Here is a 26,943-nt window from a genome sequence, read left to right on the forward strand (position 1 = left end):
GTACACAAGATGTATTCCAATGTTTATGTTGTGATGGTAACAGCCCTTTCTGTTTTTATGAGAGACAGCACAGGGAGCTAACTGGTAGAGCCTTTTAGTATAGTTGTACAAGGACAAGTACACTGTTACACTGGTGTAAATCCAAAGGAACTTCATTGAAGTCAGTTAATTCCTTACCAAAGTCATCAGTTTAAATAACTGACTCTTTCCAGACCCACATTCCACTCTAAGGATCTCCACTGAAATAGAGAATCGTTGTGGGCTTACACCATTATGGTGGTGATATTTGGCTTTCAATAGCTTTATTTTAGAGAAAGATGAACTTCTTGCTGGGCTGATCTTACAAAGTGCTGAGTGCCCTCAGCTATTGTTGACTGTGATAGGGTTTTTTTCTGCGCTCTGGAAAGAGAGATAAGAGGAATGGGTTCAATTCCAGCTTTCCTTTAGTCTTTGTGTAGGTACTTGGGGAACGTACTTGATGTCTCTGTACGACTGTAATCATAACACGCAATTCTTTCTGCCTTAGTTGTCCTTTTCTTTTTCTGACTGTAGGCTCCTCCTGACTGATTACTGCTCTTTGTTTTTGTGGTGACTGGTACAGCATTAGGATTGTGAATAGTGTCCATTGATATGGGTATAAGTCAAGGCCTAAGTGAAATATATAAATGAATTAAGCTACCTGGCAATTCCCTAAAGAGGAATAATATCTTTTAAGACTTTGAGAGAGCTAATTTGTCTATCAGTGGGCTAAAAAAATTAAGCATTCATATGTTTATTCTGTAGTGTAGCACGCAACTTTTTGATGATGACTGTGTTAGTCAAATACAAGTTCCTACTCAGTTACATTTGTGTAAGCATAAGTTCAAAATAAACTCTGTATATTTTACTTGGAGCAAGGGTGTATTTTAGTAGACTTTTATTGTTTCAGTATATATTTCTGTTCAATAACTCTACCTTTTTAGAGAATAATTATGAAGGACATGTAAGAAAACCGTGTTTTTCTTCTTTTTTCCTATTAACATATGAGACTATGAAGTCAGAATCAGAATATAAATTTAAATTTGTTCTAGTTTCTCATTATTAAATACTTCAGGGCTAAATCTTGCTGCTCTCAAATGTGAATTTGGCTCAAATAAGGACTTCAGGATTGTCTCTGAAGAGTATTTAAAAGGGTAATTTAATGCTAAGGTGACACAGAGACACAACGAATCAGTATTATGGTACCACTTCTTGGTTGTGCCTGATAACTCTGCCACTGTTTGTTTGGTAGAAGGCTTGTATTTCAGGAGCGTGTAACGTAATTATTCTGAATGATCCTTAATGACCCATTCAAAACAATTTTCTCTGAATCCATAATTTTTTTGTTTTCCCTTATTTGTCTAAATTAACGAAGCCTAGGGCTTAGCGATGAAAACTCCACAGTCCAAGTCTTGGTTAAAAGTTCTTGTGAAGTAATTTTCAAGTAATCACAAATCTTTTAACATACTTTTTCCACATATGCTGTGCAACTCCAAGCTCTGTCATTTTGTAGAATTTGTCTTTGGGTTTTGTGTCAACAGAGCTGGTCCAGTTAACTTTACTGTATAAGATACTCCCAAGTTTTCCTCCTTACTTTGCCAGGAAACTGATCGATGCAGAAATCTTTACTTCCTGCACACAGAGCTCAGATGCTTGGTTGGCTGTTACGTAGGGTTGTACATGTGCCATGTACATAGGATGATAATATTTACAACATGGAAAGAAGAAATACAAAGGGTTTTTTCTAGATGTTATGAGGCAAAGACTGAACGCTGGGTTGCTGAATCTGTTTCCTCTTCCTTTTCCTTTTTAAATGGAAATACTTTTTTACTCTGCTGTGAAACCAGTGCCTTTCTTCTTTCCTGTCAACTGGCCTGTGAAGTACTTGCCTTCAAGTTGAGCTAATGATTTATGTGTAGATATATAAATATATGGAGAGAAATGTGTATATATACAGATGTAAATATATAGAGAGTTTTAAGAATTTTTGTGTGGCTCACAGCCATGCAGTCAGTACTTGAAGAGCTGTCTCAGTTTCCAGACTGCTGGTGCCAAGTACACCTCAGCTGCTGCTGCTGGGTGTAGCTCAGCTTTCTGCACCTCTTGGTATTCACAGATTGTGTGGGTAAATTCTGCAGAGAATGATTCAGTGTTAACTTAACGTGGTGACTGGCTGTATGATTTATGGTGAGTTTAGGCAGAAGCATACTACCTACAGTGGATTCTTTCTATTTCTTTCTGCTTCTGGACAACCGTATCTCCATTTGTAAAATGTAACTGTCTGCAGTTGGCACAAGGAAAGTCATCTCAGAGATGTGGTGGTGCAGCTCATATCTCTCAAGGACTGTGTCCTGAATCCACAGCTGGTCCAGCCCTGCTACTCAAGTGTTCCTTCCTCTCTTGGCAAGGCAATGGAACATGCTGTTCATTGTCCCTCACCTGCCCTTTTACGCCAGTGTGATGTAATGCTTGTGGTAAATAAAACTGTTGCAGTTGAGGTATGATTCAACATTAACTTTGATTATTGACACCTCTAATTAACTGAGACAGGTCTTTGATTATTAGTATTTTAATAGTTTGAAAATACTCTTGCTAACTAAAGATACTGAATATATTTTAAATTCAAAATGCTGTGTGGGAAAGCATAGCTACATGATTAATAACAATTATTACAGCACTTGATGCGGCGTGTAACATCTTTTCCTTTATGTTATGGCAGCTTTCTTTGCTGAAGAGGTAAATGAATGTCTGTTCTGACTGCCAGAGTGAGAAAAGAGCATTGAAACCTGGACTCAGTATCAGATCATGTTTCACTAGCAGAACAAGATTGATTTATTGTGTTACACCAGGGTTAGATGGACCTAGTACTGCTTCACCACATGCTATTTCATTTCCTTGTCTACTAAGTATGCAAGTACAAACAGCTTTAACACAATTCTTTACCTAGAAACAAGCCTGAGGCTTCATCCAAATACTTTTAACATATGAAAATTGAGCTGCTTTGAACTTGTATGTTTTTGATAACTGCTTGGTATGCTTCCTGGAGGATCACCTGTAGGCTTTTCTTTCCAAATCCTAATCCCTTTGATTAAGTGCCAGGACAGATAGCTCTCATTGAATAACTCCAGTCTCATAATTCTTCCTTCATTCAGAGTTGAAAGGGAGCTGCTCAAGCTTCAATAGGTAAATCCTCAGATTTAGTTAAAGTAATTCAGACACTTAGAAACTGAAATTGTTTTGTTCTGAAACAGGGTTCAGATGGGCTACTGAACATTTACATACCACTTGCTGCCAGAAGCTGTAGGATGAAAAAAACAAAACAATTTTTTTAGCAAGAAGGATTAAGAGTAGGAAAACTTTGAGAACCAGACATTGAAAGACAACCTGGCATGGAAATTCAGACCCAGAAGTAGGAACGTAGTTACTTTGCTTGCCTGCTCTTGTTTCCTTTTTCTGCAAGATCAGACTGTGGTACCAGGCTGAACATTCCATTCCTTCCTTAGCCCTTCCTATCATTAATAACTAGCAAAGTAGGGACTAAGCGGGGGAGGGGAGGAAATCTTATTCTTTTTATCTTTACAAGTATGCCTGCTGGGGACGAACCTGAGCCAGTTCAAGATTCTTCTGTTTAAAAGTGTTTGTGGCAGGAGAGTATGATGAAGAATTAGAAATAAACCTGTTAGCTGCTGATATCTTGGGGTAATAGAGATATCTGTTGCACGTAGATTTTTGCACACATCATTTTGCATATGTGTATAATGGAGCAGTTTTCTCTGTGGAGAACTTACTGTTCACCTAAGAAATAAGAATATTTCTGCATGAATAATTTGCCTTGGTTAATTCTAGTATGACCAGAAATGGAGCCAAACAGTTAGAAACAGCCTGAAAATTTGTTTTCTTTAGCAGAATGCAACCTACTAAAATAGTACGTAAAACTGAGTACTGTAGCCCATACGGTGAACAAGAGATGATGCTTCCATGGCTATAACCACAGTTTCCAGTTAGACTTGACGAAAAACCATTGAGTGACTATGCACTTTGCCAGCAGTAGACTTTGTCAGGTCCTTTTGCCTCTTTGTTACTAGATAGTGCCAAAATATTCATGAACACTTCATCTTGTAGAAATTTTTCCTTTTTTTAACCCTCCCTATTTCACTTATTTGTTGTTGCTGTGGTAGACAGTAATATTTCTGCAGCTCTTTAGCTAGTAAACCATGGTATCCATTTGAAGACATGGCTTTGCCATCAATATAAACCACCAGTGGAATTCATTATAGACCTCAAAAACTACAAGAGTATGTTAAAAATTAGAAAATGCATAAAGTCAGTGCCCACAAGTCTGGGGCAATTTTGACTGTTCAGATTTACTTTCCGCTCTGCCAGTAAAGTTGTAACTTGTTTTTTTCTTTTAAGACTGGTTTTATCAACACCATATCCTCAACATCAAGAACCTTGTAACTGAGCTGCGGCTCAGGTACATCAGTACAATAATGTTTGGAAATAAAAAGGAATGGAATCCAGCTGCAGCTAATAACTAGCAGAAGTAAGCAGGCAAGATGGCATAAATGAGCTAGAAGGACACAAGTGCTAATTTCTTTGATCATCTAAGAAATATTTACATATGTTAAATGATCAGGATTTCAGTCTTTTCCAAGAGATCTTGCTGCAAACAGCATAGAAACACCTGTTGTCTTGAGCGCTGAGTCAGTATTACATACAACTAAGGTCATCTCTGTCTAATATTGTAAAGTTTTGTAAGTTCTTAGCTCTAACTCACTGTTTGATTCCTTAACTAATTTGATAAATTAATCCAGTAGACCTTTGAATTATTATTAGGGCAATGACAACTTGAGGGTTCTGGTTAATGAGATAATGGCAAAAGTAGTTTGGTTAAATAAACTTTGAAGCAGAAAGCCTGAAGGCCTCTTGTTATTGCCTCGTTAACAAGAAATACCATTAAGGTATTGTTATTATCCTGTAATGTCTCTCCTTCTATCACTCTTACGTTCTGATCAGCAAGAATATTTCATGAAATAGCAATAAATTTTAAGAATTTACATGTACCCAAGCAAGACTATAAACCGAAAATGAAAACAGAAAGATTTGACATTTGAACATACACTTTTTGAAATGGAGAAAGATTCTGCATGTTCTTACGACAAAGCTTTGGAATGAAAGCAAAAGTTTATGACACATTTTATTACGCTTGTAAATCTGAAAGCTTAGCTATAGTTTTTAATTTTTATTTTGCCTCTATAACTATTTTTATACCCTTTTTATAGTTGACTGGTCCAAGGTTTAAAATAAGTTCTGCTAGGAGTCTATGCCCCATTAGTCTTCTATAATAAAATGTGAACCTGGCTAAAATAAAACATGATGCCTTAAGAGCAATTAAGAATGGTCTTTTGTAGATAACTGTAACATGAAATACAATCACTGTTTTTATTAATGGATTTGGGAAAAGCAGTTCAATGATTTATAGCAGAAGAGTGGGTTATTTTACATTTTTATTTCTTTTATGTCTCACTCTTCAAAAAACCTTTTAAGACCTCTGAAATAATCAAATTCTGTGTTTCAAATGTTTATCATGTTAAGATGAACCTCACTATTCATGTTATTTAGGCAGTGCTGTGATGTCAGCTAAGAAGGTGTCTTTTTTTACTTTGCTATTACTCCAATTCAAAAAAGTGTTATTTTTGAAACAAAGTCTTGTTGAATATTTTACAAGGGTGATACAATATAAAAGCTGTGCTTTGTACTTCATAATGACAGGATTTGTAGGACACAGACATAATCTACTGGGCATTGTCTTGAACACAAAGCAGAGCATCTCATTAACGCATAGTTTCTTTAAAAATATAAATACAGTTGACAGATGTTTCTCCGATAGTGTAATAATAGTTTCCTTGTGATTATTAGATTAAGCTTCTAATAACTCGATGTCTTGAAGATTGCTGTGTAATATGGCTGGGAGTAGGGTCTGTGCGGTTAAACTTGGAGAGGTTGTAGTTCTTATGTTTGAAACATGTAGAAAGTCTTCAAGGGCACCTCTCTCTGGACTTTAATTGTGCTTAATATGCTGCTTGCAAGAAAGCAGTGTGCATTTGGTGTCACTGTGAATGAGGGTGAAAGGACAGGAGTGAACGCAAAGCCTAAAATGAGCAATATCTTTTCTCAACCCCTCAAGCCCACAAAGGGGGTCAGTAACACGTGGGGTACCACTCCTTTGGAGGCCCAGCTTTCCCAAAGGCTGAAACCACCTTCTGGGTGAGGAAGTTGAAGCTGCTTCTGGAGGGAATACTGCTTCCACAGCTGTGTGGAAATACACAGTAAAAATCAGTAGCCTAATGCTTCTGCACTTAAAGCAGTTGCAAGTTAAACAAATTTCTTTGATTTGTAAGCACATCTGCAAATATTGCTAGGACACCTTCTAGCTTGCACCACAAATTCTGTGGTGTTAGTGAATTCTGGGGTTAAACCTGGTGACCCAGAACTGGGGGGTGGTCTTAACTGTCTTTGCATGCTTGGCCCTAAGTATTGCTCAGTAGAGGCAAATAGTAGCTGACGTACACTGCGCTAGTGATATCCGCTGTCTGCTGTAACTAGACCCTCCTCTAGCCAGCGCAGTGCCCTATTTTTGGAACATGCTGGCTGGCAGCACCCAGTGGGCAGTCAGTCTCCTTCAGTGCCTCCTGCTTGACTTTCAGTCCCAGGGACTCGGCTGCAGCTCAGGGCTGGCTGAGGGCATACGCCCTTGAGTCAGTCAAAATTCTGGTCGTTCTTTGAGATAAGATCTGAAATGTATATTCCTTCTGAAAACTTGGATGGTTGCCACGGGCATAAGAATTCAGCCTTCGTTTAAAATCAGCAGCATCTCAGAGTCACTGGCTGTTTGTGCTCTGAGCTCACCAACCACAGCTCTGAAACGTTCCACAGCAAGTCTAGCAGGGCTGAAGGGTAGAGCAGCCTCAGGAAAAAAGACTGCATTGAGAGACTCAGCAATCCACCTCTGCAAATCCACCTCCAGAAGAGACAAGTGGCAATCAGAACGGCTGAAAGGTTTTCTGTCAACTTCCAGAAATGTCTTTCTGCTCTCTGGAACAGTTCTGTAGTAAGAGAGGGTTTGCCGTACTGTGCTGCGTGATCTGAAGTATCTGGCTATGAAGATCTCAGTTCTGTCTCTAGCAGATCTAAATATAATGACATTAATCTAGATAATATACACAGAGTGGTTCCTGTCAAATTCACATAGTGATAGAAAATTCAAAGAAAAATATTTATTTTGGCATCGTACTACAGGAGCATGAATTTCCTATGTTACTGCTTTACAAAAGCTGTATGTTCACTCTTTTTCATCTCTCCATATGGCTCTGAAAATAATCATTGGAATGAATTATAATTGTCATTTTGCTATAGTACTTAATCTTGCATCAACTTAATATTTTTAGTCACTTTCACTGCTAGTATCAACATGGCCAGTTTCCAAGGGTTTGCTCATAGTTTACTCTATGCTGTGAAAGTGTCATGTGATGTTTCTCTTACTGAAACTGCCAACACGTTTGGGAGATCTGCATGATAATTTAATTATCACTGTTTTTTTCACATTAAAGTAATTAAAAGAACAAGTCAAGCAGTTATCTATGCTCATACAGACTAAAAAGAATTCTCAAAGACAAATAGTTCATATTTCGGAGGTGAGAGTGGCAGTGGTTGAAGGAAATGTATGATTAGTGCTCATTACAGATGACCACTTTTTTCCTTTTTCTTTTTTTTGTTTCCCTCTCTTTGCTAATATAGTTATTTGTTTTTATAAATGCAATAGTTATTATTTTCTTTAGCTTTTAAAATTCAAAACACTTCAGACATTCCTAAAGGATAGTATACAGTGGAAATATGGTGGATTGTGTTAAACAAAATCGGTACTTTGGTGTCATATTTAGTAGTATTGGCTTCAGAGTGAATAATAATGAGTTTTAAGGTGTACAAATTCATTTAGGGCTTTTGCTTGAAAATATTTGTTGCTGTGTTTCCCCTTGTAGTTTCTTCAATCTCCCTAGCTGCTACTTGGCCTTTTATCTTCAAAACTGCCAATAGGATTCACACAGTAGCCCTATATTTTAGTCTTCACTTGAACTTACCATTTATTTGCCAATATTGTTCATATTTTGCATCAAGTTTCCTCATATGAAGAAATTCAGGGCCACAATTGATGTCTGTGAGAACACTGCTATGAACTACTGCAGGATTTCATCCAGCAATTTCAGAGAAGTTTTTGCTTGTTTCAAGTGCAGACCTACAAATACTGTGTGGGACTGTAGAGAACGTATCTGTCACATTTCAGAGGAAGTGATCGAATAATCTTGTGGAAAATTAGATGTGTGCCAGGGATTAATTAGCTGTAAATGGATATTGGATACTGTTCAGGTTAGAATTATAGATACTTGGTTTCATTGTCTTCTCCTAAAGTGTATGGCTAGCCAACACTAAGTAACTGTTCATGGCACAGTTCATGAGGTGGCTATTCACAGAATTACTTTTTTTTTTTTAGGTGACAAAACAAAATAGAGGAGCATAGGAAGAAATAATGTTACTATTTGGAGTCAGTAAATATATTTGTATATTCATTATGCTTAGTTATATTTTTTTATTTTGTCAGTTATTTTTTGTTTTGTTGCTATGAGATACTCTGTTCTGAAAAAGCCCCACAGGTTTTTATACTCTTTAGAAGCAGACAATAGATAAGCAAAGCTTAGTCGGATTTATAGGACTCATCAATGACACTCATCGCTCATACACAGTAACACACGCCTTCACCTCCCTCTAAAGAGGGTCTCCAATTAACACTGTGCTGATTTGCACCTCTGCAGAAGTTTGATCTAGGGAGAAGTTTTTATTTATCTAGGGAGAAGGTTTTGCCTAGGGAGGTGGTTGAGTCACCATCCCTGGATGTGTTCAGGTGTCACTTAGATGTGGTGTTGGGTGATATGGTTTAGGGGTGAACTTGTAGTGTAGGGTTAATGGTTGGACTCGATGATCCCAAGGGTCTTTTCCAACCTGAACTGTTCTATGATTCTATGATTTGGTATCACCACTCAACTCTCTATGTGCAACTGTTACATATGGTGGGGTGCCTTTTGTAGCTACCTTTGTAGCTACATTGTATCTTCTTTGTTGCTATTTCTGTTGCTACTTTGAGGCTACTTTGTTGCTGATTTGTGGCTAATTTGTAGCTATACGGTATTTGGGGTAAAGCTAAACAATTACAATTCTTATGTTAAAATGGTTCATAAAGGACATATACTTTCATACTGAAAACTCAAAATACACGTTTTCCTGTTCACTTAGTTGTTAAGTAGCACAAAAATAATTTTTAATCAAATTTTTTCAAGTGTTTGTGTTCACTGCTTCTTCATAGTTCATAGAAATTATGTTGTGCTTGTATGTGCCGGCGTATGTGTTCTGCGCCTGTTGTACTAAGGCCACCTAATATTGCAGATGTTTTCCTCTTAAGTACTGTTAAGTGATATGAAATATGCACAAAGAACATCCACTGAGAGGAAAATACTTGAAATTTATTTTACATAGGTTAGGGACAACGGAACCCACAGAGTGGTTGCTGAGATCGCATAGATAGACAGTCAGGCTTTCTGTAGCTTTTAATTGCTTTTAAAATTATGGACTAGAAGCTGTTTGATGTATTAAGGAAGGCCGAGTCTTTTTGTGGTCCGTGCTCTTGTCTGGGGGCTGTGGCTGAAGTTTCGTAGCCCTTTCAGGAATTCCCTCGGTGAGTTTGCGTGAGTCTCCTCATGAAATGTGAGAAAGCATTAGTTAGCAAACTGCAAAAGGCAGCTTGTACAGACAGGAGAGATGTCTCCAGTCTCCATGCAAAAAGTATATTTAAAATCTCATTTACTCACAAGCTAAATAATATGTTTGCACTGCACTACACTAGCATGCTATGATTAAAGGGTGCTGGGAACAGCACCAACACTCTAAAGATTTTTGGCGAGATGTGTTAGTGCATTGAGGCTGGGTTAAGATACTCTGTTATTAATGTCCTTTCAGCAGAAGATATTCAACTTGCCTCTGTTCCTTTATTTAAGGACAGATGCGAGATCATCTTTCAGTAATACTAGATTTTTCTTTTTTTTTTCCTAGAGCAGATAATGTTGCAGTGGTGTTTCAATGCTGTTGATTTTTCCTATTAATAATTACCTAGTGAATGAAAACATTTCAGAGGCATGAACTGTTTATAGTAGAGGTGTATTTTCTTTGAAAATCTGTAAAATAGTTGTGTGTCTAATCTGTAGACTATGGAGAAAAAAGGTACCACGTTTGCACAGGAGAGGGGAAAAAGAGCAGTTCGGGTACGTAGTAAATAGAAAGACTTATGTCCTTTTTGTAAAAAAAGAAATAAAAATTAGCTCCATATATTGTAGAACATATTAATAGTGTGGCACACTGGGAGGTTTTCTGGACAAGGATAAATTTAATATTTGTGTGTTGTTGGACACTGCCTGCACTGGTTTTGAAACCAGATTTTTGAGAATACAGTAGCTTCATATCAGATTAAAAGGTTACTAAGAATGCAGTAATGTTGGTAAAATAGAGTTCTGGAGGGCAATGCATTATCCCTGCGTGTGAACTTTTCTAGTATTTTGATTTTCTGTCAGAATATTGAAAAAGAAGTAGTTCCTACAGATTATATGCAAACTTGATTATTTGGCTGGTTCCATCTGAAGTCATCTGTAAAGAGCTGTTCTGCAGGCAAGGTCTTCTTGGGTTCCCACCACAGAAGACTGACTGCAAGTCAATCTTTGTCAGTTCATCTTAAAACAGACTCAGTCCCTATGTTAGGTCATGTGTTAGAGATACATCTCTATTCTAAATTAAGTTCTTTCTTGGCTTTTTTCCTGCTTTTTATGGCAAGATTTTTTAACTGCTAACACTTGTTACGATAAACAGAGAAAGCCGAGTAACTGCGTGTGGCATTTATAGGCTTGTGGACGTGTTACTGCCCATGCTGCGTCTCTGTGGCTATGGGGAAGGAGGCATTTTGTTGGTCTGCTTGGGCTCACGCTTGTATAATTGCTGTAGATACCTTTAAGAAGTAAAATTGGCTTCTGATCTTCCCTTAAATTTTGAAGTTAAGGACACTTGTTTGCCCCACTCGTAAAATTTACTGAAAGATCTGCCTGCTAAAAGTGCTGAGCTGGGCTACAAGGAAGCATCGGTTTGTCTGTCATTGTCAGACTCCGCAGAAAAGCTATTGGAAAATAATTTATGTAGTAAAGTAAAGGTCTATGTTGTTCTTAAGAAATATAAAGACAAGTTTAAATATATTTAATAGAAATTTAGGTAGGTAAAAAAAGTGTAAAGAAATGGGTACAAAACAGGGTTTATATTTGAATTGTTCTGGTTCAAAATAAATATGTAAAAATAAATGTGATAGTGTTACCGTACAGACTACTTAAGGTCAATGAAACCCATTTGTGTTACAACAAAAATCAAGCAGCATGCTTGTTTATAGCTGAAGTTTTAAAGTGAAATGACTGAAAGAGTTAAGCACCTGGAGCAAGTCTGCTAAACTGCTAAGCTGGCTCTTGGCAGAAGTAACAGCATGCAGAGAGAGTTTTTCTTCCGTTATGGTTCAGTTGTGACTAATTCATTCAAAGCCGAGAAACCAACTGAGAACTAAAAACGCAGGAAAGCTTATTTTCCTATTCTAACCTTTAAATACATTGATATATAGGAGGACTTACACTACAAGTTTTAAATACTTTCTGGGCATTAAACACAAAATAATTTTTTTTGTAATATATCCAGTACAATAAGTTTGTTTTATTTTAATTAAAAAGCAACTATTCAAAAAATTATCATCTTGTACATTTTGCAATTCTTTTCTAAATGTAGACCTATATGACACTTGTCACTTTTACTAAATATTTAAATAATCAGTATTTATTTCCAAAGCACTAAAATACATGGAGTAAGGTAAATAGGTAAGTATAGTGTAGAATTGAGAAAAATATTTGTCTATCAAGTGTTGTAGTTACTGTAAGAAGTCATAAGACAATTTTTAAAAAATAGTTATTAGCTAGGAATATTTTTGTAATTAGTACTTCTCAGCTTCATACAAAAAATCCCTTCCTTTGGTGATTCCACTTCTGTTGTTCCTCTGAGCTAAAACTATTCTTGCATAACAAAATAAGAGGTTCACATGTCAGATCTTGGGCATTTATAGATAGCAATAACTGATCTATAAAAGTATCTCAGGTTTGCCTGTGTGAAAATAAATACTTCTTTTAAAAGGCTAGAGGTCATATATGTTTTGATGAATTATATTATTTAACCAGATCTTTTGTATTTTTCCTGTACTTGTAAGGATAAGTTTAGACAAGGAAGAAGTCCTATGTATATTCTCAAAATAAACATAATGTAAGCCCACTTCCTAATTTGTTGAACGTGTTTGGGAAGTTTGGAAAAGAGGTTTAGATAAACAGATGGACTTACAGAGAATTGAATTACAGGAAATGCTCTGTTTAAAGTTTTAATTTTAGTTTTTCCTCACCTTTGGATTCTGGAAGTTGGACATAAGTTGGAATATTTTTAATCTGTTATCTATTGTTGGCCAAGATCTTATAGTTACCTAAACAAAGTCTTAAAGCAGCGTTCACAAGAACACTTTGAGTACTGATTGAATAACATTTCAAACGAATTGGATTTGGGTTTGTTTTTGGTTTTTTGAGAGAATTGCAATTATAGATAAATATTTTTTCTAGCTTGTTAAGCTCTATTTCATCCCTCTATAATTTCAAGTTTCATATCCTTTTCCCTCTTATTTCAAGAGATATTTTGAATATGAAAATATCTTGTCAAAACTTAGCTCAACCCTTCATCAGGCTTTTTAAAACCTAAGTTAGAATTCTGTTTCTAAGATAAACAGATTTGGATCAGAAAGATTTTCAACTAGCTAGTATTCATTTTGGCTGAGAGTTCAAGCAGAGTCTTTAATCATATTTTTGTTGATTATTTATTAGTTTCTGTGGGAAATCAAAGGACAGACAACCTAAAATATGTCTTCCATAAAATACATCATGAATCAGAAACTCTAGCAAAGAATTTCTAGGAAGTGTCTTTCATTAACTGATTGAGAGATAAAATATACATCTTTAGTGTGTGTATAACATGTAAATGAAGGCTGACCCAAAAATGGAAGATTCCACTGTGTGCCTGGAGTAGAATTTGTATTGCATTACTAGAGTAAGAAAAACTGGCGTGAGAGAAAAGAATATCTCTATCCTGTTCCGTGTTATCTGAAGGATGATGATTAAAACTAATTCAAAACATACAAGAAAATTAGCATAAAAGTGTACTGTAAAGTAAAATACATGTTTCCATAATTGGCACGTACTTGTATGGAGTAGTTTCAAAATTTGCTATCATCCCAATAGAGGTGCAAAACCCCAATGGCCTTTTCGCAATCAAAGTTTATGCTTTTTTTTTTTTTTTTTTCAATTCTGATAGCCAAAGACTAGCTTTAGTACTGATACTAACAGGGAGAAAATATTATCTTCTTGTAGGAAGGTAAAATATGTTGTGCGTTTTGTTGCAGAAAGTGGCACAAACTCCTCCAAGAGTTCTAGAGACAAAATAAACTGGCAAGCAGATTCTGCCAAAGTTTGTAGTGGAATTTGAGTTTTATTCTAAAATGTACTGACCGTTTAACAAAAGCAATGTAAGCATTGAATTTAATCATTATAAACATTTATCAGCTTTGTTTCCACTTTGAGTGGCAAGTACATTTTTCTTAATGTGTACTGGTGTGTGAGTAGAAATTATTTCTTTCCCCAGAGAAGCAGAAGACAAATACAACATTTTTATAAATAACGTCTTATTTATTTGATTTCTTTGTAAGCCAAAATATGTTGTAAGAGGAATATCTTCTGAAAAATATATTGAGGTTTTTTTCAACAAGCATATAGGGGGAAAAAGCAATGATTTAGTTTAATTCTTTAGCATTTCCTTTTGAAGATTTCTCAAGGGCAGAGGCTGGTGGAGCATTGAAACAGAGATTTAGTCCTGTATTTGGAGCTGGGTGATATTTGGCAGTCTAAATATCAGTGCTGCCAAATATAATATGATTCACGCACCACTAATAGTTTCTACTTAGCCATATGTGAGATTTTGTAAATGTCTATGGAAATTGTGCAATACTCATTTTTTGAGATGATCTAAATATGCAAACACAAACTGTGTCCTCATTCTGTATCCTCAGGCAAGATCTCCAAATAAGAGCAAGTACAAGCCACTAGCCAAAACACTGCACAGTTTTTATTTTGAGAACCAGTATCATCTTCCTTGTGTAAGTTCTGTCTATCCAAACTCCATTACCTTATGCTCCATTCTCATCCGACAAGGATTGACTGTTTGTTATTGTCTTTGCTGGAAATAAATTAGATGCAGACTCTCACATTGATGCACACAGCGCTAGGTTTGCATGCCTTTGTGAAGAAGACCAGAGATGTTACTGCAGTTTATTTCACTTGTGTCTCAGAGCAAAGCCTGTTGTGTTTTCCCCAGCCTTTTCGAAAACACTTTTTTTTTCTTTATTGAGGTTAAGTGATTTAAGGACACTTGGGAGCAAGGATTTTTATCTTTTTTTTTTTATATAGTCGTCATTTAGTTTCTAGATGTATTGGTTAAAGAAACAAAGATTACCTTGTTCTTAAGGGAATTGGTGCCCCAGGTTAATGTCCAGGTGTTCTTTCAACTGATGTCTGAGACTAATTTCTTCCTGGCCCTCTGGTAACCAGCTGAAGCAGGAGACCAGCTGGCATATCTTCACTCTTGCATACCAACATCTTTCACTGATTCACAGATTTCCTTATATCCTCAGTACTTCCTCTACTGCTTAACAGTCTTTGAACAGTAGTTTGAAGGTAAGTGCTCTTGTGCTTTGCAATGGCTGCCTCTGAATCAAGGCATGTGTGATTAAAAAAAAGTAAATCTCATCATGATCCTTATGAGCTCCATTTGTCAAAAGGTCATAAATTTGAGAACTCATCAAGGGTTTGCTGAAGAAATGCTTAACACTGAATATTATCTGGTTTGAATCATGTGAGTTTGAATGGCATTGGAGCAGGTAATGTTACAAAGAAGAGTTCTGAATATATTTAATTCGAAGGTTCAGTTTCTTCTCACACACTTACCTGCGGCAACCTGTTGAAGTTCACAATTTCAGTTCCTTTTTGCCTGCTACCCTAGGCATCAACTACGTCAATTTAAGAATACGCTGATGATGTATCTACTGCATTCTGAACTTTATGATGCCTCTGTTGTGTATTTGTAAGCTTCCGTGCAAGGTGTGCATGTATTTTGTATTCCCCATTTGGGTAAGGGAGGTAGTAAACCTCAGAGGGGACAGCCAAGGGGCAGCCATCAATTTCAGCTGCATCTGACTAAAGAATTTACTTACCCTGAGGGTACACTGAAAGTCGAAGCTTGAGAGTTGGAGGTTTTTTGTGGGAAAAGGTAACAATGATCTTTGCAGGTGCTGTTGACCTGTGAAGTAGGAAGAAAAGCAGATTCACTGTGTATGTGGTGGAAAACATTAGGTGAGAGTACAGAGCGTGGAAAAGTAGAAATTCAACTTAGTATTAGTGAACGCTAGTTTGAGAAGTAGACCCTGAAGACCATTGTCAGGGTAAAATAGTGGAGTTGTGAGAGATTCAGGCTTAAATCTGAAGTAAAGTAGCTTCAGACTTTTCATGTAAGCCTGGCTAAAACTTCACAGTTCAAAGTGCTTCTCGTCACTGCAGTGGATGTATTGGTGGGATGTTAGTTGTTTGTATATAACTGAATCACACTGTGAGAAAACAGGTTATGTACCTTTGGACATTTAAACCAAGTAATTGAATTCAGAGGAAACAACACCCAACTGCATCTATTAAAAAGGACTGGTAATTATGATGTGGAAAGCTGTGTATCTCCATCTCTGCTTTCATTGTAGTTGTTCAGACTTTTCTGTCTCAGCGCTACAGACATTGAAATCACTGTTAGCAGCTATGGAAGGGGGAAGATGGAAGTCACTTGTAATGGTTTGTATAAAGGATTGGCATTTGAAACAGCTCTCCTAAGGAAATCTCAGATTCCTTTGGTATTGTCTGTAAAAACTTCAGTGGTGATCACTGACTATGTCAATTATGTCAGTATCTTCTGGGGTTTCTTGAGTTCCACAAGGACCTTCACAGCGTAACGGCATGTTCTAATCGTGTAATCACACATTTACACCACTTATGTCATGAAGTATAATTGCACTTGCTCTGTGAATATGTCATGATAGAGCAAAATCTACTCTGAGAAAAATGATACAACAGAATCTTAATTGAAAGACAATTAGGAATGCAAGACGTACTTACCAAAACGTAGAATGTACTAAAGGCTAAAAACTCCCCTGATGCACAAGTATTTGCACAATCTCAGTGTTTTACACTTGAGGGACCCTTGTCTTAATTTCTTTTCAGGTATGATTTTTGTTGTGTACATTAAACCCATGCAGTGTCTGTGCTACATAGAAATAATACTAGTAGTTGAGAGTTGTGGTTCTGTTTTCTAGTCAGATGAGGTTTCTAGTCAGATAAATCTTTGTGTATAAATTCCACCGTGATACTTAGCTAAGGAGATGTGAACAAAATTACTGGATTGCTTTACAAGAATGCGTTACAGGAGGACGGGGTGCCCAGTTAGTCTGTGGCAGGAGCCTGCAGCTGACGCTCTGTTCCTGGTGCGGTGTTGTCAGTGAAGAGGTGTTTTTGGATGAGACAAAGCTCTGTCTTTGAGGTATTATGAAAATTTCTAGCATGTTCCACAAGCACTCTAGTGAAGAGCAGGGTCTTTGTCCAAGCAGCCATGCAGGTAGCTGTATTCAGACTCATTTGCCTGGACCATTTCATTTGGACTCTGATCTTTCCTAAACTGTTGAGCAGTGTTAAAGACCTGCTGCCTTCCATTCGGACCCGGCTGAAGTTCAGTGATTTTTCTTGAGTTGTGAAACTAGTCTTAGACAACTCCTTAAAGGCTCAACAAAAACAATTTCTTAATGGGAAGGAATTTTCCAATCAACTTACAACAGAAGTGGGGTGATGCATTGGAGTACCCTTTGATGTAGCTTAAGACATACAGTTGCATCATAAGAATGCCTCGTTGTATAGGTTTCATTGTATCTAGCTGACTAGTGATTTTGCCTGGCTTCTAAGGTGTTAGGAGATACTTTTGACTGAAATGTAAATTCCAGATGATATCGTATAATGAAAATGGAGACATTCTGCATTAGCATAATTATATCTTGCTAGTTGTAAATATTTACGTAACAATACTCCAATGACCAAATACAGTTACGTGGTTTTATTCCAGCTGATCCAAACATTCAAGAAAAACTAGTTCTTCAGCAGTTCTGGGAATAGTTTATTCTTCACGTTATAAGTAATCTTTTAGAGGATTTAAGCTCACTTTTCTGCATTTTTTTTTCTTATTTATTGCCTTAAAATATTTCACTCTTTTTTTTAACAGTATCCCATGGAATTAGTTGTATTCCTGAGGGGGAAAAAAAAGCACCACTTTTATCTGAGTTTCTGTTGCAAAACATGTTTTTAAAACTCACCTGTACCTCTCTCTTAAATTAAAGGCCTGTGGAAGGGACGTTATCTGCTAGGTATCTTTCTTAACATATGGGCTGAATTACTCAGCAAAGAATTGAACCACACTGTTTCAGATTGGTTACGGTGGTAAAAACTGCCTTGCGCTGCTCTGCCGAAGAGGGATGGATAAAATGCTCTTTGAACAGTCAAGATTTTTTAAAAATGTCAGTGCAGAGGGCTAGCATTTGTATTTGGCGTTCTAGACCTGCCTCTTGACCTTCTAATTACTTGATTTGAAACAGCACTGAGGGTATAATAAAACTGGAGGTTGTCTCTCGTTTGCTTTATCATAAATTAAAGCTGTTAGTTTGGCGAGGTGAAAGTAGAGGCAGAGTGTTCATTACCGCTCAAGTGACGGCTTGTCAATAGCACTGCCTTTTAGTTTGTTCTAGTCAGCACTTGCTGTGCATTTTGTTGGACCACTGGGAAATAAATACAACAAGATTATACGTTTGGAATACCACAAGAGTTCATGAAGGGGGAAAAAAAAAAGCAAATGATAAATTATACACTTGGTAGAAAGTGACATGCTATCTTGTGCTATTAACAACCAGAGATAATTGCAGCGAATTGTAATTGCAGTTTGCAACTTACAGTACAGTGTGTCCAACATCAATCTTAATAGTGAACAAAGCAATTTGTATTAAAACTTAATTCACTTGGTAAGTTTCGGCTGTATACAAGGGAGCTAACAGATGAAGCTTTTCAGAAAGTTCAAAGGCATTTGGAACATGGAGAGAAATGCTAATGTAGTAAGCCTTAGAGAAATATTGCGTTACTATATATAATGAAAACAAATGTATGCCATTATATCCCAGTTTTTGTTTATTTAATAAACTATACAGTTTTGTACACTGAAGAAATTGTGTTTCTGAATGTAACAAAACCTGATTTTCACTTACAGATTACACAAGAACAGCAGTTATATATGTATAGAGTAAATGGGTTCTAGATATCCATGTATTGGAGTCTAAATTCAATTTTAACTTAATCCTTTTATGAGGCAGTACTAAAATAAGTGTGTGTCTATGTGTTTATATATACATATTATTGGAGCTTTTAAATCTAGGCCTTTATTCTGCAATAGTTCACTAATGCCCAGGGTATTTTGCTAGGTTGCCTGTTTATAATTACTCTAGATTTTGAGTGATAACTTTAATCTAGTTTAATTAAAATGAAACTTTGTGAGAGCCTACTGCCCCTTCTAACGGAGATGATAGTCTTACTTCCACTGACCACCTCATGGTGCCTTCGTGTCTGGAGGAGGTTCCACATGCCACTGGCTTTTGTGGGCTGCAGCACTCCACAGTTACTGCCACAGCTGTTACTGCTTTCTCAGTGTTGTGGTCAGACCTTGGTGCTCGTCAAGTGACCGAGAATTCCCTAAACTGCAGAGTCATAATCTAAACGCTGCTCTGCTGCGGGATTGACTGCGTGTTTGTGCTTGACCATTGATGGAGTTTGAAAATGCAGGCTTGAAGTGCTGCCTTTTTGGATATTTGTCAAAATATGAAGAAGCCCAAATTAAAATACACTTAGATTTGCCCAACTGAATAATTGCTACTTTTTGTAGAATGGAGAAAGGATTGAGGGGGAAGGGGATCGAGGGGCATGTTTTACTTTATCACCTTACATATCCAGTCCTCATTGGGAGGATTCATGCAACACAGAAAGTAGCGTCATTCTTCATTTTTTACCATCATGATTTTTCATAAACATCCTTATGAGAGAACTGAGTCACTTCATATCTAAATCTTGGGTAGATCTTCACCTAGTGTGAAATACTGTCATTGTGTTGAAATCAGTAGAACAAAGACATTTAACACTAGCTAATAACTGATTCTTCCAGGAGTTGGGAGAGAAGCTGAAAAGTTGGACTGAGGCTATTTTTCTACTTTAGGATATTATTTTCACTGAGTAAGTAAGAATGTGCATTTTAGAAGCAACGAATTTGCTTAGATATATGGAATGGATATTTACCTGTCTCTGCTGCAGGAGATCCCGGGTTGCACTAAATTTCCTATCTCCTATATAATATATCCGCATGCTTCAGCCAGGGTTTTAGTCCAGGCTTCACTAAAGGTTTATCCTATTAAAAAGTACAATCTTAAGTTATTTGATAATTAGTGTTATAATGTAGAGTTACACTGGCAATATGTAGTAGCAGGCTCTTAAATTTGGTGATGAAAACTTGGCTGGAAATTTTAGAACAGGATATAGAAGGTTAAAACCAGCTTTTTTGCTGGTAATGAATTTTCTTCTGTAAAACAATGTAGTGTATCTAACATAAATTGGAAGGAAAGGTAATTTGAGAAACTCAATTTAGAAATACGTGTAGTTTTCTGGGTTTTTTTAGCCAGAGCCATCCATAAATCTAAGGGGTGTTTTGACAGCCAGTCATTCTGGATGTACAATATTCAATTCAAATTATACTTATTTGGTTTCTTTTTCTATAGGTAAAAGCAGAATTATTAAAAATACATAGAGCTGTCTTGTATTTTACCTGGGTTTATCAAGAGCAAGCCTCTCTGCATATGTAGATATACAAACTGGTGTAATTGGCTTTACAGAGAAGGGAATGTGGTACTTACTGTGTATTTGTCATAATAGGAATTGAGCTATCTCCCTTTTTTTCTCCTTAGCTTTGTGACCATTAGTGCATGGTCCATGCATTATTCTGTAAGCAGAACACCTATCTCAAACCAAATTAATCCTAAAATGTATGAGCTAGTCTGTAACCCGTTTTATACCGCTGCAGAAGAGCAGAGGGCGGTTGGCTGAGGCGATGCAGGTCATCGGCCTTTCAGAGGTGGGAAGGAGATAAACACGGAGATGGACACAGGAGGAGGGGCATTAGTTCAGACCAAGGATCCATCAGACTCTACCTGTTCTGTCTCTCAAGAGTGGCTCCAGGCAGATACCTTAGGAGGGCTGTGAAGGGGCAGGTATAAATGGTGCTTTACTCAGCCTCTAAGAATGAGTGAAGGGGGTTCTCACCTGTTATGCCAAGTGCCCCCATGTCTGTGATGCTTTCCCTGTGCTGCTGTATCAGGTGAGACTGATATAAAATGTATGTATTTGCTCTGTTTATATATACATTCCATTAAAAGATGTGCCTGTCTTTTTCTGCAGATACTCTGAGAAATGTCAAAAGTACAATTAGACAAATAGACTACTTGGGACCTGCCATTCACCGAGTAATTAACATAAATTATAAGCTGGCAACAAACCTTACTCCTCATCTTTATTGTCTCCCACCAGAACAGTTAAATTGTCAAACATCCAAATTATCAAGCTGTTAGTAACTCTCCACCTGAAACAGAATTATGGGGTTTTTTATGCACATCTATATCAGAAAAATTTCTGGATATTAGTCTCATGAGTCAGGTATGGCTTCGTATTACTTTTACATAAACGATGTCACTTTGCCCCTTAACGAGTATGTCTAGCATTAATTTGTAGTATGTTTAGCACGTACTACAGAGAAAAAAAAAATGCAAAGAATTAACAAAAGAAACCTAATGTCAGGAATTTATTAATAGTGAAAGTTAACAATGTGAGAAAAACCTGGAGAATTCTAGCAGATATTGTAATGACACACACCATGAAATACCTTTTAAGTTAATTGACAATGAAATAACTTACAGTATTCCTGAAATAAAAAAAATGTAAGTAACAGAAGGATCTAGTGTGATATCCTCAGGACTTCTTCAAAACTGAAATCTATTAGGGATAAGAAGAGGAACAGAGGACATATAACAAAGGTTAAATTGAAGACTTTTACAAAAAGGACAAAGGTCATAAGACACACCTGCAGGATTATCTCCTTCTAGGAAAGCCTAGAGAAATAAAAGCTTTTAAAAGATCTTTGTGCAGAAGAAACGTTAATAGAGCTGTAAAGATGTATAAAATTGGAGAAAGGAGTAAGAGACTAAGGAACATCAACACATTTTGAAAAAATCACTTAATTCTTTACATTTTTTCCTTGCATCTTAACATAGCCACAGGAAAAGCCTGATGTCAAATGACTGTGAGACAACACTTGAATAACTCAACTATGTGAAAATAATCAGACTGGGATGACATGCATTGCATAGTCGGGGAGGATTTGACTAGCAGCTCCTGTTTAAATATTGGGGTACTAGGACTGGATGAACTGGTTCACAAGTGTCGTTTGGAAATAAAAGCAATAGGTTTAGGTGGTTGTAAATTTGAAGTTCATTTCTTTGCCACAGTCAAAGAATTTATGTGCATTCGGGAAAATACTTGGATGTTTTGGCACAAATTCAGTACCTTCTGAAATGTGGTTTCAGATTTGTATTGTGTATTCGCTAATACAAAAGTCATTATGTTAGTTCTTCCATAGTACTTTTTGACAGTAGATCTCTGAATAATTTACAGAGAGATAAATAATATTATCCTTTAGGAACAGAGAAATGCAATAGCTTATCCCAAGTGACTTGAAAGTATCATGGTGTGTTATTTTATTTAACATTTCTAAATTATCCTCTCCAGCAGTTAAACCAATGGTCTGATACTTGGATAGCATGCCATGTAATGTAAATTAAAGAAAAGTGATAAAAGAAATAAGAAATCATCGTCTGAAAACAATTTGACAAAAGCATTTATGCCATTCTTGCAAGATAAGGTTGCATTAAAAAAAAAAAAGTGGAGAATGCTGCAAAGAATTTTAATAAGATCGTCTTCAAACTTGAACCTAGTTCTTGGAGGCAGGGGAGAAGAGAGTGAGAATCTGTTTCTGCTGGAGAATTTACTTTGTTTTGATGAAATAATTGTCGAAGCTGTATTTCCAGTTTGGGGTCATTTTGGGGGGAGAACAAGTCTTGCTCTGGTTACATCAAGGCAAATGAACGCAGGCCAGAAAACCCAGCTCAGACCACTACAGTCGGTGAAAACAAGATCCAGCCTGAGCGCTCAGGGCGGTGTCTGTGCTAGGAAGAAACATGAACAATTCTGGTAGTAGAAGTAGGAGTTTTGGTTTGTTTGGGTTTTTTTGTTCTTATGAAATATGTAAAACTGGCTAGGTTATTGAGAGGTAGGTATTTACTGCAGTGCATTTTTTTTTCAGGGTTGCAAGTAGGTCTCTGATCTCAGACATTATAAGAGAGATGTCTGTGGGGACTTTTTTTTTAATTTTTTTTCCCCCAAAGTAGACATAGAAGTAGCAGGATTAAATGAAGAAAAGTTTAGGTTATTAAATAAAGTTCCAACACTTCTTACTTGCTCAAAATACTTGAAGCAAGTTCTATGAAGTAGAAAATGAAGGGAATGTGCCATGCAATTTTTCTTTAGCCTTTTTGCAATGCAACAGGGCAATCGATACAAATCTTTGCAGTAATCATATATTGATTTTTCTAGAATATAACTCCATTTAAAGCATTTTTATCCCCAGGAGTGAAAGCATTGGAGGCTATCAAAGGAGGAAGTAGCTTTCCTTGACCCCATCTGCAGTTCACATTGATTAACAGACGCTAGGTAAAATAAATAAATATGTGTGAGAGAGAAGAAAGAAAAAAAGAGTCACAGAAAGGTTAACACTGGCTGGGGAGAAACATAATTATAGTGCATTAGAGGTTTTGTAAAATTATTGGGTCAGGATAAGCTAACAAGTGACTTGGAGAAGGTGGATTCTTCATTAAGTCAGAGCCAAATAGTACAATATCTATTTTTCACTGACTGTGCTGCAGATTCAATACATGGGGAGCTTTGTAATGATCTACCCATGTGCACATGCAAGTGTCAGGGTAGCAAAATTGAGTTGAAACTGGCAGGTTTTCACTTTACCCTGTAAAGGAAGGTCTGTTATTATACACTGAGTCTGGGACAAATTCACAGTGACCGTGCAGAGGTGACATTGCAACAAGTCTGATGATTCCATGACACTGTGTTTCCATTAATTGTAAAAATGCTGTTGTTGTAGATAGTTTTTAAAAGCTGTAGAAACCTGATAGATTTGTTTCATTTATTATTTAATTTTATGACAAACTATTAACAATGCAAGGTAATTTTCTAATATTTTAGTAACACTGAAACAAATCCCTTCTCATGGAATGTATTAAAGACAGTTTTCATTTTTGTTAATCAGTGCTTCCTTCTCTGGAAGTGCAAACCGGATGGTAGCACTTCTCATGCAAGTGTTACGTTCTGTAGTGCATTACTCCTACACAAAAGAGTAAAACCAAGGTGTGAGGCAGTAGCTGGAGGCGGTATGCCATGATTTTGGAATCAGATCTTTCCTCAAAGCCAGGGATTTTTGGATTTGCTGATTCATCCTAGGTGTGCTAAAAGTCCCTGCAGCCCATCCCGTGCAGCTTTCAGCTCAGTACATTCAGTTTGGCAGTTTTGCCTCCTCTCCTCCCATTGACTTCTCTGATTTCCTTGCCCTTATTCCCCATTTCCTACGGTTTTATGGCTGAAGTTAGATTCTCATAGATCAGCCTTTATTAAATTAAAAGGTGTGTGTAGCCTCATTATCCTTCCCTCAGTGCATTGTAGTTGATACTGTTTATTTTACCAGCAACTTCAGAGCTTTTTTGCTTCAGGCAAAGCAACTACTACACATTGTCAGATAAAGTACCTTATCTGTCAGCAGCACTCTTGTGAATTAATCATAATTCAATAGGTTTACTAATCATGATTTGAGATGAATGTTTTGATAGAGCAATCAGATTTGTCTAATCTATCATTACTTGACAGTTGCTTTAGGCAGAGTGCTAACTTGGCATTAGTACCTGGTTTTGATCAGTTTGCCATGGCCCCACCAGTCAGTAGCATCAGTTATTGGACTTCTGCATAGATACTAATTACTGTTCCTTCTCACTTTCAAGAGAGGCCAGAGTAGAGCTGAAATCAGACAGATCCCACCTACTCTGTAACGCATTATCATAAAATTTTTGAACCAGGAGTTCACTTAGTAATTTTCACAAATAACAAAAGTACTCAGAGCCTATTGGCAAATCCAAGACAAGATTTATGGTAACATATGCAAACATTGCTTAGAACTGAAGGAATCACTGGAATAGAAAGGAAATAAACTTAATATATTGTTAAGTGTTGCTAATTATGAATCCAGTCACGTCTGATGTCACTAAAATTTGTTCTCTATTTTACCCAGTTAAACATTCTTGGGGGTAATTTACAACATAGCTTGCAGCAGTTTGCTCAATTTGAAAGCATAAATGAACGCTTTCATTGTATATTGACATATTTTTCTTGTTAAGCAATGTTTAAAGTACTGATACAAGGTACTGTAATAGTGGGTTATACTGCAAGTGCAAGTTTGGTACATTGTAGTCAATAATGCATTAGTGTGAGAAAATGAAGGAGAGAATTGATGTTTGCTGTGAATTTTTTTTTAACATGGGTGGAGTCTTGTCTCCGTGTAGAAGAAGGAAAAAAAACCCCCACCTTCAAGCATCAATGGCTAAATATAAACCTTTATTCCCATTTAATTTTGAGGTATGTGTCAGTAGTATGAACACAATATATGGGTGGACCTCTAGTTTCATCATCAACTCAACAGAGATTCTTTCTGTCATTCTGATCTTGTGGTATTTGTGATTTTGGGGATCAGATAGCGTTTACATGTTAATGTGATGATAGATCACTGTGGACTGTCCTTGGAACAGAGGGGGGTTGTAGGTGCTGCTTGCTGTTGTGCAGCAGGCTGCCATGAGAATCGCGTAACACAGAGCAACAACCAGTCCCTTACCAGCAGGATCACTCTTCTGCCTATGTACAGTTTCTCTCTGAATCATTTGAAAATACATTAGGTAAAAGAAGAAGCAGAATAGTACCAGTTCTTACATAGATATTCATCCCTAAGTCCAGAGAACAGCAATGCGCAGGTGTAACATTTTGTATAACAGAAATTAGCGTTCAGATGCCTTTACTGTTCCAGTTATGAAGGAGGTTAGTACAGCGTGGTGACAGCTTGCAGCGCTGGCATTTTCACAGAATCATAGAATGGTTTAGGTTGGAAGGGACCTTAGAGATCATCTAATGCAACCCCCCTGCCGTGGGCAGAGATGCCTCTCAGCTAGCCCAAGTCGCTCAAAGCCTTATCCAGCCTGGCCTTGAACATCTCCAGGGAGGGGCATCTGCAGCTTCTCTGGGCAATTTAGTCCAGAGACTTGCCACCCTCATACTGGAGAATTTCTTCCTAAGATCCAGTCTAAACCTATTCTCTTTCAATTTAAATCCATTTCCCCTTGTCCTATGCCTGGACATTCTTATAAAAAGTCTCTCTCCAGCCTTCCTATAGGTTCCCTTCAGGTATTGGAAGGCAGTGATAAGATCCCTCTGGAGTCTTCTCTTTTCCAGGCTGAACAATCTCAGCTCCCTCAGCCTGTCCTCGTAGCAGAGATGCTCCAACCCCTGGATTATTTTTGTGACCTCCTCTGGGCTTGCTTCAACAGATCTGTGTCCCTCTTCTGGTGGGGACACCAGACCTGGACGCAGTATTGGAGGTGAGGTCCTTTTGGTTTTAAAAAGATTTTTTGTATTTTTGCTAGTTGCTACTCTGCTAAAAGCCAAAGTGAATATTATTTGTACACGCTGCTCATCAAATACCATAGGCCTGTTTCTGTGGAGTGATGAGTAATTACATTGACTTTGCCACCACAGGATTCCTTCTAATATCCTGTCAGCAGTCTCATGCTCTGCATTTACTGCTGTGCTCAAATCCCGTCTCTCCGTAACATTTAAAAGGAATAATGAAAGGGCATCCTTTCCAATATCAAACTCTATTGTTTCATTTGTGCACTGCACTGTTGATTACCTTGCAAGTTCCCTCTGCCTAGTAAGCTGGGCAAGATGTTTTCTGTACAAATTGAGATAAGGAAAGCTTCTTGATGATCAAGGTATGTAAGATGGTTGATTGAATTTCCTTGCTTCCTTCATCCTAATCTGCAAGTTAAAAATCCCATTCTGAAGTTCTTCACTCACTCAAAACCCTGCAGCCTTGACAGCCACCTTTGACTTCATTTTCTTTTTGATAAAATCTGTCATGACACGCAAGAGTGCCACTCTCATGTGAGATGAATGATGGTCCTGCATGCTTACTACAATAACGTGAGATTAACATAGATCAAAGATTTGCTAGTGTTATTAAGAGTAAACAGCCTCCACATACTTAATTCGTCTGGATTTTTTCCGTTTTGCTAGTTAACATATCAAACTAATAAATAGCTGTGAGTCATTCTGT

The 26,943-nt window shown here is 37.1% G+C and overlaps 1 protein-coding gene across 1 annotated transcript in view; it reads left to right on the forward strand.

Annotated features, from left to right (window-relative positions):
• Positions 1-26,943, forward strand: part of FTO (fat mass and obesity associated) — a gene marked incomplete at its 5' end in the record, with an annotated part of 188,515 nt that overhangs the window by 99,654 nt on the left and 61,918 nt on the right. The window lies entirely within an intron of this gene.

The sequence above is a fragment of the Apaloderma vittatum genome, unplaced genomic scaffold (assembly GCF_000703405.1).
Source record: "Apaloderma vittatum isolate BGI_N311 unplaced genomic scaffold, ASM70340v1 scaffold7242, whole genome shotgun sequence".
Classification (NCBI taxonomy): Eukaryota; Metazoa; Chordata; class Aves; order Trogoniformes; family Trogonidae; genus Apaloderma; species Apaloderma vittatum.